This window comes from Chiloscyllium punctatum, chromosome 25, assembly GCF_047496795.1.
Source record: "Chiloscyllium punctatum isolate Juve2018m chromosome 25, sChiPun1.3, whole genome shotgun sequence".
Classification (NCBI taxonomy): Eukaryota; Metazoa; Chordata; class Chondrichthyes; order Orectolobiformes; family Hemiscylliidae; genus Chiloscyllium; species Chiloscyllium punctatum.
In genome coordinates, this window is record NC_092763.1 from 49,118,928 (window position 1) to 49,133,333 (window position 14,406).

The 14,406-nt window shown below is 42.0% G+C and overlaps 1 long non-coding RNA gene across 1 annotated transcript; it reads right to left on the reverse strand.

Annotated features, from left to right (window-relative positions):
• Positions 1–1,253: 1,253 nt before the first annotated feature.
• Positions 1,254–14,121, reverse strand: LOC140495923 (uncharacterized). The gene is made up of 4 exons (XR_011964125.1): positions 13,525–14,121; positions 11,449–11,546; positions 10,244–10,524; positions 1,254–4,169 (listed from the first exon to the last, which is right to left on the reverse strand). It is a non-coding gene; the product is annotated as an uncharacterized lncRNA (long non-coding RNA).
• Positions 14,122–14,406: the final 285 nt, after the last annotated feature.

Consider the following 14,406-nt stretch of genomic DNA (forward strand, 5'->3'; position numbering starts at 1 on the left):
GGAGACTAGGATTAAAGAGATTAGGAGAAACTGATTTGAAGGATAAATGACAGGAAAAGATGTAGAAAGATCAAAGATAAAAAAAATTACAATCTTAGTGAAACAGCAGCATCATAGTCTGATGGACCTGACAGAATTTGGGATGGAATTGAATTTTACCAGGGCCTTAACCTTTTCTGCTGGCATTCAAATTTCTGTGTGTGAAATATTTTCGGTTTTCGTTTTGGCAACTGAATATTAGGAGGATCCCTGAAGGTAGTAGACATATGTTAGCACTTTCATTCCAATTCTAGGGCTTCCTCTTATATTGTATATTATGTCAAAAGGAGAGATTTTGGAAACTCTGAACTAACAGTAGCCATTTCCTTGCTATACTGACTTGGGTGTATATTAGATATAATAATTATTACATAAAAATACAGAAACCTTTGTCCTACAGTTTGAGCATTCAACATTTTATTTAGGTTGTGGGTCAATCTTGGCACTCCAATTTTTTAAAAATCATGTTTTGACACCAGTAGGAAAGTAGCTCGCAGGGTTTTGCTGGAGTCAAAGAATAGAAAACCTTAATTTTCTTCTTGATTTTAAAAATCTTACAATAGATACCAAAAACATTTGTAGGCTTGCTTATTTTCTGCAGTCTCCACTGTAAATACTGATTAAGAATCTGTTTGCACCTATCTGGCTTAAAGACTAAACAAAGGAGAGGTTGGTATTGAGAATTGGATCAGTGTTAACCGATTAACAAAAGAATAATGAAAATATTTCTCAATTTATGGAAAACCAGAGAAACTCATGTCGGAAATCTGATAAATTATAAAAATAACCAAATCCAGTGTTTTAGTTGTAACTACATAGAGTTACTTAAGTGTTGCTGGAAGACAGTAGGTGCTGATAGATTAGACATAGGGAAAAAAAATGGAAGTCAAATCACAGTATTAAAAGGAACCAAAGAAAAGAAAGGAGACATACCACAATGTAACCCAGATGAATAAAAGACCCATTTTTTCCTGACTGTTCCATAACTTGAGATCCCTGTGTGAATAGGAAATTAGACAGTTTTCTGAGGGGCTTTTATTAAATGGAATGTGAATTACTAAATAGTTCCAATATATATACACATGCCAAATAAAACTAAAATAGGAACATTTAATGACAGGAAATGAAAGGATGGGGTTACAATCCCCATAGAAATCAATACCTTTTAAAAATGTTATGAATTCCCCAGTGAACATTAGGTTTCTGAAGGACATTGTGAGAAACAAAGCTCACGCACTTCAGTAATTTCAGTCCGAGACAAGGTCTGAAGCAATCAGTATGTTTATTATACACTTGCAAGCGTGGTGCCTGAAGTAAGGCACACAGAGTTGAGCAAGTACATATCTTATATAGGATTCACTACTCCCAACCTGGTGCCCATTACTATTGTTTATCTCTTGCCTTATCTGGCCTTGTGCATAACAAAGTACAAGTTTTACTCGGCCGTTTCACCACATCCTGCTGTGGCCTATTGTTAGGTATATCCTTCTTCACTATTATCTACTTCCCCCACCTGTGACATTTCCTTCCTTTCCCCAACCATATTGATCCTTATGACTTTTTAATTGGGGTTTGTTTTTGTGTTTTTGCAAAAGTGGGAAACTGATGCTTATAACTATTGCTCGTACAAGCATATCTGGCTTAACCTACATCCTCACAGCAACTTATCTATTTGTCTGTAACATCTACCATTGTTTGCTGGCACATTTCATTCTTGTATGCACATTTTAGCTAATACAAAAACAATTATATATTTCCTTCACATAGTTTTCCTTCTTGTTGACTCAGCTCTTGGTTGAAACAATTATACACTGGTGTGAGTGCATTTACCTTGCACAAGTAACTATGATTGCAGAAGTAACACTACTTCACCTATATCCCACAATTTCCCCCTTTTTCTTTAATTACCATTTGTTATCTTCTGAATTTTTCTTTTAAGCATCGCCCCCAAAACTCGTAAGCATCATTCCGGAGATTTCATCCACCTTGGTCTCACTCATCCCCTCATTATTTAATCGATAAAGTTCCTCTGCCTGATTCTCTTTTAGGGGCATCTGTGTAAGGTTGTCTCAATCAGTCTTTGGGTGAGTCCTCATATACAGGGTATGATACAACAGCCAATGGCTACCAATACCCTGACTACTACTATCAAGGAAGTAAGGATGGAAACCACCACCCCCTTCCATTTTCCAAACCAAGATTCAAGCCATCCCGTGAGAGATGTGTCTACTCCTGAGTTCTCAGCCAGTTCCTCTGCTAAGGTAGTCAATCCCCTTAAGGCCCGAGTAATTGAACCATCAGGCGCAGTGTTATTAGGAATAAAGGTAGAACAGCTTCCTCCTGACATCACACACACACCCTTTTTCCGCTAAAATCATATCAAGGGCCATTCTGTTTTTCCATGCCATCCTACTTGTCGCATCAAGCTGTTCTGATATTCCTTTAACCGCAACTCTTGTATAATTTATAAATCGCTGTTGATTATAGAAAATGTAATTTATCCAATCCACATTTTTATTAATTGTTACTCACCAAAAGAGAGCTGACTCAAAGCCTGCTGCAATCTGGTTACGAGCCTTGAACTCATCAGGTACCCCCCGAAGGACTCCTACAGAATTGAGATAAATCCTGTCATCCTTTTTCCCTACTATCTTTTCCTTCTCAAATGCCAGGGTAAATGGAATTGCCAATTGTACAATTGCACATATCCCTCTCCAATACTGGGTCTCAGTATTTTGCCTCCACAGTACCACCACAGATCCGCTCGGAGAACCTTTAGTGCTGAGTAGTTCCCTCCCTTGTCTGTTTCGGTGACATTCTTAATCTCTGTACATAATTTCAGCTCCCCCAAATCTCCAGACCGATTTGTACCTCGTCTACGCACACACGACGTGTGATTTCCAACTGCGGCTGAAAACGTATGGGGGGGCTTTTGAATCTTTCTTCTCCAAGGGAGGGAACATCAGAGATAGGGAGGTACAGTTCCTATCATTCCATGCAGTCTTATCCTGATACAGGGCTATCATACATTTCATGCCCTTCCTGTCTCGCTTCCACCCGAGTGGAAAGGGAACCACCTGGGCCACTGGCTGACTGGAGGCACATGCATAGCAATTGCTCTTGTTCAGGCTTTTTACAGCATACTTTACCCAATCAACCCAAACATTTGCATCCCCATATCCAGTTTCTATTTCAATGGTCTGTTTTAAGTCCTTTACCTCTATAAGTTTTACTACTTTAAGGTCATCGGGAGGGGTGACAGGTTGTACCTTATTATCCAGTAGTTCTGCCCGTTTTCCCTGTCCTACGCTAATTCGAAAACAACAGCCTGAGAAATCATTCCCATTTGCTTTCATTTCTATCCCAAATATTTCATTTAATTGTATCTCATAGGTGCCCCCCCCCCCCAAGAATTGCTTCGTGCCATGTGGTTTTCTTTATCGTTAAGTATATTGAGTTACACTTTTTATGGAGACAATTGAGAGCTGGATGGAAGGGGGCCCGGTGTACTGTGACGAACCATTATACCAAGTACCATCCCCAAGGCCATCCCCATAGGACTTAAGATGTACCTCTGAGCTGCGGTACTGTCTCTGATTATCTACATCCCCACAATTTACTAAACTGCATGCATTAGCGTCTATTACTTGTGGATTATCAGACTCAGGAACCGGTAATAACACAAATGAAAATAATATTTGACAAAATCCCAATACTAAGAGGGCTAGCATCATAACTCTAAGCACCCCCAGCATTCTAAAAATCATGCTGAAGCACAAAAAACTTAATATACAATCCTACAGAAATAATCCCGCGCTTGTGTCACCACTGTATAATCAGTTACTCAAAGTCTCTTTAGCCTGAGTTTCAGTGGGTCTTGTGTTGATTCGGCTGTCCAGACTTCTTCCTCAACTGGAGATTCCACTGGCCCTTTGATCCGAGTGTAGTGAGTCCAGCCTTTCTCCACCGTCCTTATTGCCGTTTCAGTAGTCAAAAGAGCCTGATACGGCCCTTCCCAATCCGGCTGCAATTTAGTTTCTGGCCATGATTTTATTAAGACCCAATCTCCCGGCCGGATAGGATGAACAGTGAATTCAAGTGGCGGAGTCTGTGCCAATAAACCCTGTTTCCTGAGGAAAGACAAAGAGGAGGACAAGCCCAGTATATAGTTCTTTAAGAACAAGTCTTTAGTTTCAAAATTGGCAATTCTGCATTCGTTCCCTGATAAGGTGATCCAAATAAGATATCATAGGGGGATAGTCCCAAATCTTTCCTTGGGGCTGTTCGTACTCGCAAGAGAGCTATGGGTAAACATTTGGTCCAAGGGAGTTTGATTTCTATTATCAATTTAGAGAGCTGTCGTTTGAGTGTTGGTTCATTCTCTCAACTCTTCCTGATGATGGTGGGTGCCATGGAGTATGGAACTCCCAGGAAATTCCCAACCCTTTCATTAACCCCTGTAACACTTAGGTAAAATGAGTTCCTTGGTCAGAATCTGTATGGTTCACTAGCCCATGTCGGGGAATTATGTGCTCTAATATTGTTTTAGACACCCCACTCGCAGTGGCAGTGGCTAGGGGGTATGCCTCAACCCAACCAGATAGATGATCTACTATGACCAGCATATATTTTAGTCTTCCTACTCTGGGTAGTTCAGTATAATCTACTTGTATACTCTGGAAAGGTCTCAATCCAGGGTCTCTTTCCTCCCGGGGTCTATTTCCTCAAGACTTTCTTATTTACCTTTCTGCATATTATACATCCCTCACATATTTGTTTAGCAATTGTATATATTCCTTTACATCCATATTCCCTTAGAACTAAATCACACATTGCTTGTACTCCCCAATGGCTGCCTTGATGTAGGACAGCCATAATTTCCCACATCATCATTTTGTTTAACATTTCCCTTCCATCAGTAACATCCAATGCCTGTCTGCTGTTTTTGCAGCCCCTAAATCTTGCAATTCTTTTTTCTCTCTTTTAGTAAATATAGGAGCTTCCCGAGGAACTGGGACAGTAGGTATTAGGGAATGAATCACCACTTCTTGTGGGTTCAGGGCTGCTTCCTTAGCCACTTCATCGGCTAATCTATTCCCCCTAAATTCTGGTTCATTTCCTTTCTGATGACCATATACATGCACTACCGCTATTTCTCGGGGGAGTAATAGGGACTCCAAGACCCATTTAATCAACTCCTCGTGTGCTAATTCCTTCCCCTGGCTATTGATCAGTCCTCTTTCCTGCCATACCTTTCCGAAAATGTGCACAACACCAAATGCATATTTAGAGTCAGTGTATACTGTTCCCTCTTTATTTTCTAACGCCCTTAGGGCTCTTTCAAATGCATAGAGTTCGCAGGTCTGAGCTGATCACCCATTTGGCAACCTTTCTGCCTCTACCACACTACCTTTCGTCCCGTCTACAACTGCATACCCATTATGTCTTTTCTCTTCAGTCACCTGGGATGATCTGTCTATAAAAGGTCGGGCTCCTGCATGAAGCGGACCATCTCTCAGGTCCATGCGGACCTTAGTTTGGTATTCTATAATGTCAAAGCAGTCGTGCTCTGGATTCTGAGGAGATTCTTCTTCCCCTTTCCAAAGAAAGGCAGCTGGATTTAAACAATTGTCCGTGACCAACACTAGATCATCCTTTTCTATTAATATTGCCTCATATTTCAGAATCCGCGAGTCCGTCAACCATCTCCCAGCATTTTGATTTAGGATCGTTCTCACTTGGTGTGGGGTGCTTACTATTAGGGCTCCCCCAAATGTAAGCTTTCTGCTTTCCTCCACCAACAGTGCAGTGGCAGCCACAGCCTGCACACACTCAGGGCACCCCCGGGATACTGGATCCAATAGCTTTGAAAGATATGCTGCTAGCTGTTTCATTCCTCCCCACCTCTGGGTTAATACTCCCAAAGCCGCTCCCTTATCTACGGTAGCAAAGAGGTTGAAAGGTTTATCTAGAGAAGGTAAGGCTAACATGGGGGCATGGATCAGATCGCTTTTGAGTTCCTCAACTAGTTCTTTTTCCTCATCATCCCAACTTAGACACTTTGGTTCCTCCTCTAATAGTTTGAGATATAATTTCTAAGTCTTTTGAGCATAAGAATCAATCCACAATCTGCAATATCCCATTAGACCCAAAAATTTACGTAACTCCCGTTTAGTCCTGGGCAGCGGCATCCCCACTATTCCCTCTACCTGGTCCGGGCATATCTTTCGCTTTCCCTTGCTAACTAAATGTCCCAAGTATTTCACTTCTTGCTCCACATATTGTAGTTTGCTTTTACATACTCGCAGTCCCTGCTGACCCAGGAGATGCAATAATTTGTTAGTGGCTTCTACTACTCTTTCTCTTATTTTTCCTGTTACTAAGAGGTCATCTACATACTGCAACAGGGTAGTTCCCTTGGGGCTGCTAAATTTCTCCAATATTTGTTCGAACATCTGTCCAAATAAATTTGGGGATTCCGTAAACCCCTGGGGGAGCACGGTCCACCGGTATTGCTGTTTCTGTCCTGTCTTGGGATCTTCCCATTCAAAGGCAAACAAATTCCTCCACCAAGGGACAAGCCCAAAAGGCATCCTTTAAATCTATCACACTAAACCATTTGTGGTCATGAGGGATCTTACTTAATAACATATAGGGATTTGGCACCACTGGGTGCCTGATCTGTACGATTTGATTCAATGTTCTCAAATCCTGCACCAATCGATAAGTTCCATCAGATTTCCGTACTGGTAGGATTGGGGTATTATAAGGAGACATACGTGGCTCCAACAGTCTATCTCTAATCAGTCCCTCAATTACTGGCTGCAGTCCTCATTTACCTTCTATGGAAATGGGATATTGTCGCTCACAGACAATGTCCCCTTTCATTTTTAAACTTATTTCTAGGGGAGGGATCTGTATTTTTCCACGATTCCCTTCTCTAGCCCATACAATTGGGTCTATCTCTCTCTCCGCATCCTCTGTCAACATTGCCATTTGTACAACTAATTATTTTTCCTGAATTTCAATCTCCAGTCCTAAGAGGATAATCAAATCTCTCCCTAATAAGTTACTTCCTATATCAGGGATATACAACAGTTCCCCTGTTACCCTATCCTTAGGACCTTCTATCATCATAGGTTCAAATACTGGAACAGTAAATCCTTCCCCTTTTACCCTGGAAACAGTAATTGACCGTGTTGACATTCCTACTTTATTTGGTTTAAAATTCAGCGATGACCATGCTGCTCCCGTATCTACTAGGAAGACTACCTCTTCCCTACAGGGTCCCACCTTCAAGTTTATCAAGGGTACCTGGTGGGTCCCCGGGGGCAGGAACCCCTGACACCCATATTCTTCATCAAAATTCATAAGCGGAATTGCCCTTTCTTCCCTTTGTAGATCAGGACACTCCCGCTTAAAATGCCCTATCTTTCCACAATAATAGCATCCTGTCTGTGGAGACTTCCATCTCTGCCCCTGTTGCCCGAACCCTCTATCAAATGTTCCCCCTTGTCCTCTCCCTCTCCCCCTTGTCCTCTCCGTCTCCCCCTTGTCCTCTCCCTCTCCCCCTTGTCCTCTCTGTCCGACATGCTGCCACCCGCCGCTCCGGCTGCTCACTATTGGTTCCACTCTTTTTTTAACTACCTCATCAACCGTAGCTACCATCATTTTTGCCTTCTGTTTTTGCCTCTCATCCTCTCTCTTTACAAACACTTTCTGTGCCACTCTTAACAATTCATCTAATGGTTTTTCGCTCCACCCTTCTATCCTATGTATCTTTCTCTGTATGTCTGGCCATGCCTTTGTCACAAAATGTACTTTCAAAAGACCCTGTGCCACTGGGTCCCCATGGTTCATTCCAGAGTATTTCCGCATTGAGTCTCTTAATCTTTGCAAGAAAACTGAGGGAGTCTCATCTTTCTCCTGTCTAACTTCAAAGGCTCTAGTCAAATTCTGCGACTTCGGAACTGCCTCCCTTATTCCTTTTAGAACCAGGTCTTTCAATTCCCTCATTTCTTCTCTGTACTCGGGTTTTGATTTTCCCACTGGGGGTCTCTGAGGGGAAACTTCGTCTCTCCCTGTCCAGCATCCCTATCTCCAATGGGATGTTCCCTGTCCCATATTTTAATAGCTGCTCCTCATATAAGTTCCCTTTCTGCCCCAGTAAATAGTATATTCAAAATAGACATTAACTCAGTCCACGTACACAGACTGGGCCCCAAAAATTGATCAATTTGTTTAGACAACTCAACTGGATCCTCAACCAGGACCTTCATCTCCTTTTTAAATGTTCTGACCTCCCCACTGGTGAGGGGGCACTTACAAACCCAATCTCTTTGTCCCCTATTGGTACCTTCCGAAGGGGTTAAGTCTTTATGTTCTTCCCTTTTTTTTTGTTTCTGTTTTTCCCCATTAGGCTTTGGTTTAGATACTCCAGAGGCCTCCTCTACACCTACTTTATCTTCCCTTTCTTTTGTTGAGGATTGAGGGTCGGGAACAACAACATCCCAGTCCACCGCCCCTTCGTCCTCCTCTTGTGGGTCACCCATTCCCTGTCCCTGTCTGTCTGTCTCTCCTCCTCCCCCATTTTCACCTAATCTGATTTTATGGTATGGGGGGAGCAAGCAGCCAAGAGGATCCCAGGGACTGGGTGGGGCAGACGGGGAATCCTTTGTCTTTACTACCATCATTCACAAAATGCCCTTCCAACAGGATGCATAGTCCACCTCGTCTTGACTAAAAGGTTGTTTTTTATTCACATACAAATCTAAATACTGACATACCCAATCCTCGTCCGAACTATACTTTGGCCAGAAGACAGCCGGGCAAAGGATTGGTTCTTTGGTCCATACTAAACAACAACAGGAAGTCAGGAGGAATGGGATTCAGGGGAACATAGCTGTCTGGATACAGAATTGACTGGCAAACAGAAGACAGCGAGTGGTAGTAGAAGGAAAATATTCTGCCTGGAAGTCTGTGGTGAGTGGTGTTCCACAGGGCTCTGTCCTTGTGCCTCTACTGTTTGTAATTTTTATTAATGACTTGGATGAGGGGATTGAAGGATGGATCAGCAAGTTTGCAGATGACACAAAGGTTGGAGGTGTCGTTGACAGTATAGAGGGCTGTTGTAGGCTGCAGCGGGACATTGACAGGATGCAGAGCTGGGCTGAGACTTGGCAGATGGAGTTCAACCTGGATAAATGCGAGGTGATCCATTCTGGAAGGTCGAATTTGAAAGCTGAATACAGGATTAAGGATAGGATTCTTGGCAGTGTGAAGGAACAGAGGGATCTTGGTGTGCAGGTACATAGATCCCTTAAAATGGCCACCCAAGTGGACAGGGTTGTTAAGAAAGCATATGGTGTTTTGGTTTTCATTAACAGGGGGATTGAGTTTAAGAGTCGTGAGATCTTGTTGCAGCTCTATAAAACTTTGGTTAGACCACACTTGGAATACTGCATCCAGTTCTGGTCGCCCTATTATAGGAAAGATGTGGATGCTTTGGAGAGGGTTCAGCGGAGGTTTACCAGGATGCTGCCTGGACTGGAGGGCTTATCTTATGAAGAGAGGTTGACTGAGCGCGGACTTTTTTCATTGGAGAAAAGGAGGAGGAGAGGGGACCTAATTGAGGTATACAAGATAATGAGAGGCATAGATAGGGTCGATAGCCAGAGACTATTTCCCAGGGCAGAAATGACTAACACGAGGGGTCATAGTTTTTAAGCTGGTTGGAGGAAAGTATAGAGGGGATGTCAGAGGCAGGTTCTTTACACAGAGAGTTGTGAGAGCATGGAATGCATTGCCAGCAGCAGTTGTGGAGGCAGGGTCATTGGGGACATTTAAGAGACTCCTGGACATGCATATGGTCACAGAAATTTGAGGGTGCATACATGAGGATCAGCGGTCGGCACAACATCGTGGGCTGAAGGGCCTGTTCTGTGCTGTACTGTTCTATGTTCTATGTTCTAATATTTAATCATTTTCTTTTTATCTTTTGCCCTTGTACAAGTGTTATTTGTCCATTCCCGCAACATCTTCCCCAACAGACTTTCAGGAGGAATTACCAGGGACTTTTTCTTCCTTTACTCCGTGACAGTTACTCTGCCCACCCCCCATTTAACGGAGCCCTTGCCAGTCCCTCAGCGATTAAATACCCCTTTTCCAAGCCACCAAGGCAATACTTAAAAGTCAGTTTTCTTACCTTGGTCTGTGCACAGAGTTGCCTGGCCCCTTTTCACCATATTTTCTATTGACCTCCTTTCACTGTCTGATTCAGATGTCTCTCTTGTGGGATTCGTACCAGTCGCCCAAGGGAGTGGACCAAACTGGGATACGAGACCACTCCTCAATTGAGAACGGGAACGCGTCTTCCCAGTGTCCAGGGCCAGCCACTCCCCCCAGCGATTGAAGAACATCCCGGACGGCCCCCAAATGTGAGAAACAAAGCTCACTCACTTCAATAATTTCAGTCCGAGACAAAATCTGAAGAAATCAGTATGTTTATTATACACTTGCAAGCGTGGTGCCTGAAGTAAGGCACACAGAGTTGAGCAAGTACATATCTTATATAGGATTCACTACTCCCAACCTGGTGCCCATTACTATTGTTTATCTCTTGCCTTATCTGGCCTTGTGCATAACAAAGTACAAGTTTTACTCGGCCATTTCACCACATCCTGCTGTGGCCCATTGTTAGGTATATCCTTCTTCACTATTATCTGCTTCCCCCACCTGTGACATTTCCTCCCTTTCCCCAACCATATTGATCCTTATGACTTTTTAATTGGGGTTTGTTTTTGTGTTTTTGCAAAAGTGGGAAACAGATGCTTATAACTACTGCTTGTACAAGCATATCTGGCTTAACCTACATCCTCACAGCACCTTATCTATTTGTCTGTAACATCTACCATTGTTTGCTGGCACATTTCATTCTTGTATGCACATTTTAGCTAATACAAAAACAATTATATATTTCCTTCACATAGTTTTCCTTCTTGTTGACTCAGCTCTTGGTTGAAACAATTATACACTGGTGTGAGTGCATTTACCTTGCATAAGTAACTATGATTGCAGAAGTAACACTACTTTACCTATATCCCACAACATGATTTCACATTTTAAGACTTATTGTAAGAAAAAAAAACATAAATCAAAATTAATTAATAGGCAACTAATACATTAAACTAAAAAAAGGGATTTGTGTATTAACTAATTAACTCAATTGAAACTCTTCTTTCAATGCTCTTTGCTGTGCATTACATTTTCGCACACAGTTAACAACAAGATTCCATTCCAAGATAATGCCAGCTATTGAGCTGACTAACCTGTTGCTGTTTCACAAGGATAAATATTCTAGTATCCACTTAATCTGAATATCCAGAGTCAAGTTCCATTAACAAGGCCCACCTAGAAATTCCTTGTTCCTTAAGTGTCAAAAGTCTTATCTGTTGTGTTCTCTCTTCTTCAAAAAGAGAACCAGCTCTCAGCAGCATCTTGCTTGTTCACTTTGGCAAGAAAAGTAATAAAGAAGAGTATTACTTAAATGGAGAATATCTGCAGAATTTCAAGGTTCAGAATGATGTAGGTATTCCAGTACATGAATCAGAAAGAGTTAGTATTCAGGTACAGCACATAATCAAGAGTGGTTAATTGGATATTTAATTTAGAATTGAACATAAAGTTAAAGTGTCATATTTTGGCTATACAGGTGGCCCCTGATTTATGAATGCACCTATGATTGAGATCCCAAATTAGTATTAATTTTCAGGATCCAATACATGGACATTTGCTCATACTAACAAGCAGCTATTTTATATTGTACAGTGTGTGTTCTGATTTGCTTACATATCTATTGATGAGTGTACTCAGGCATGAATTGATTCTTAATCTGGAGACTGCCTGTACAGGGTATTAGTATTTAAGATGTGCTATTACCATGTGCATTTTGGCCTCCATATTTAAGGAATGATGCAGATGCATTAGAGATGACTCAGATGAGGTTCCCCAGATTGACACCTGGTATAAATGGGTTGTCTTATGAGAAAATGTTGGACGGGATGGACATTTTCCATGGGAGTGTTTGATTTGACTGAAGTAAAAAATTCCTGAATGCTCTTAACCAGGTCGAAATGGAAACGATCTTCCTCTGATGAGGGAGTCCAGAACAAGGCGCATCATTTTAACATTAGGGACTACCCTTTTAGGAGCAAGATGAAGAGACATATTTTCTCTTAAAGGATTGTGCGATGTTGGAATTTTTGCCTTAGAAGATGGTGGAGGCAAGATCATAAAATATTTGTAACTCAGAGGTGAATGAATTCTTGTTACGTCAGGAAATCAAGAGTTAATGGGAGTAGATAGGAATGTGGAATTCGGAACATCTTATGATCTTATCAAATGGTGAAGCAGGCTAGAGGGGCCGAATGGAATACATATGCTCCTATTTCATATGTTCATAAGCTTGGTGTCTAATATAAAAACATTATTTACCTACTCATCATAGCAGTCAGTGATCTGGCCTCTCTCCTCCATGTGTTTTTGTTTCTCAAATAACCTGAGCCAATTTATCAGGGTATAGATGTGAATCTGTCGCTTAATTTTCATTAAGTTTCAGTTTACAGTTATTTCCCATGACAACCAAATCACATGGCCTGTTTCCCAGCATAATTAGTATGATCTTTTTCTATTATTGTCGTCAGCATTTATTGCCCATTCCTAATTGTTAAGAGTCAACCACATTGCTGTAGGTCTGGAGTCACATGTAGGATGTCAATTTCCTTCCCTAAATGACATTGGTAAATCAGATGAGTCTTTCCTACAATTGACAATGAATTCATGGTTATCATTTAATTTTTAATTCCAGATCTTCACTGGATTCAAATTCCATCATCTGCCATGGCAGGATTTGACCCAGGGTCTGTGGATGAACAATCCAGTGATATTACCACTAGACCAATGCTTCTCCCTCATTTCAAAACAAATCTATTTCCTTATAAACTAAAGGAGACATTTTAAACCATATGAAGTCCTAAATTCATAAAGATAGACAAAATGGAAGATGAGTGATGGGCCAGCACTGATGTTATTTGGAAACTGAAAATTGCTACTTTTTTTTGCTGTCAAAGTTTAGAAGTACTTCCTTAGTTAAGATGTGAATAGTGGACTTGGCAAGATGGTGGCGAATCTGTAGAACTGCTGTGGACAGTTCTGCCTAACAGCCAAGGCATACCGGTGCTTTTTGCCATATCTGGCCAACTTATGTGGTGGAAATATTAGTTTAAAACCTTACAGAACACATATTTGTTAATATTTAGGAGTGGGAAGGATGCCAAAGGGAAAAGGAGCAAGCAAACAGCAGCAGGGAGGACACTGCCCTGCAGCACCTACAACACCAGAGACTGCAGAAGGAGCAGCAGCCTCTCCTGAACCCCCCAGGGACCTGACAGACTCACAGGAATTGGCTGCGGCAATGGAGAAACTTACCTTGAAAGTTGCGGCTGCGACTGAGGAGATCCGTGGGGAGATTCGTGTCCAGGTCCCACCTATCGCATCCATGCTGCAGAAGCATGAGCAGGAGATCCAGGGCCTCTGGGAAAGGCTGGAGGTGGTGGAGGGTCGAACTAAGGCCTTGGAAGCTGCAATGGAGTCCTCATCCAGTCGGATCCAGGTGCTGGAGCGAAACCATGTTGACCACCTTGAAAATCGAGGTTGGTGGATAAATCACCGAATTGTCGGGCTCCCTGAAGGTGAGGAAGGTGAGCAGCCAGTCAGTTTCTTTGAAAACTGGCTGCCCAAGTTTTTGGGCCTTCACATGAGTCCAGCAGGCTTCAGATTGAAAGGGCGTATCAGGTTACAGTGCACAGGTCAGGGCCGGTGCAGCATCCCCACCCGGTCCTAGTGCACTTCACTCATATAATGACAAGCAAAAAGTCATAGAAGCTTCCAGATCCCTGGGAAAAGATCCGCAGGCGCTGCTGTACAAGGGGTCAAAAATCATATTTTACTAGGATTTTTCAGCAGCTGTAATCCGAAAGAGGAAGTCCTTCGATGAAGTTAAAAAGAGGCTGAGGAAAACCTGGGCATCCAGTACTCCATGAGATACCCTGCAGTACTTTGTTTCAGCCACAAGGACTCAGTTTATACATTTGACTCGGTGGCTAAGGCTAAAAACTTTGTGGACACTTTAAAATAGACGGATTGGCCTGAAGAATATGGTTAATGCTTGTTGCCTTTTCTATTTTCCCCCATGTTTTCCCTTTTTTTTATTCTTTTCTTTCTCCCAAATAATTTCCTTTTTGGAAAGAGAGGAAAAGACTTTGGAATAAGTTGTTCCTTTTTTTTAATAACTGAATTTTCTGATGGAAA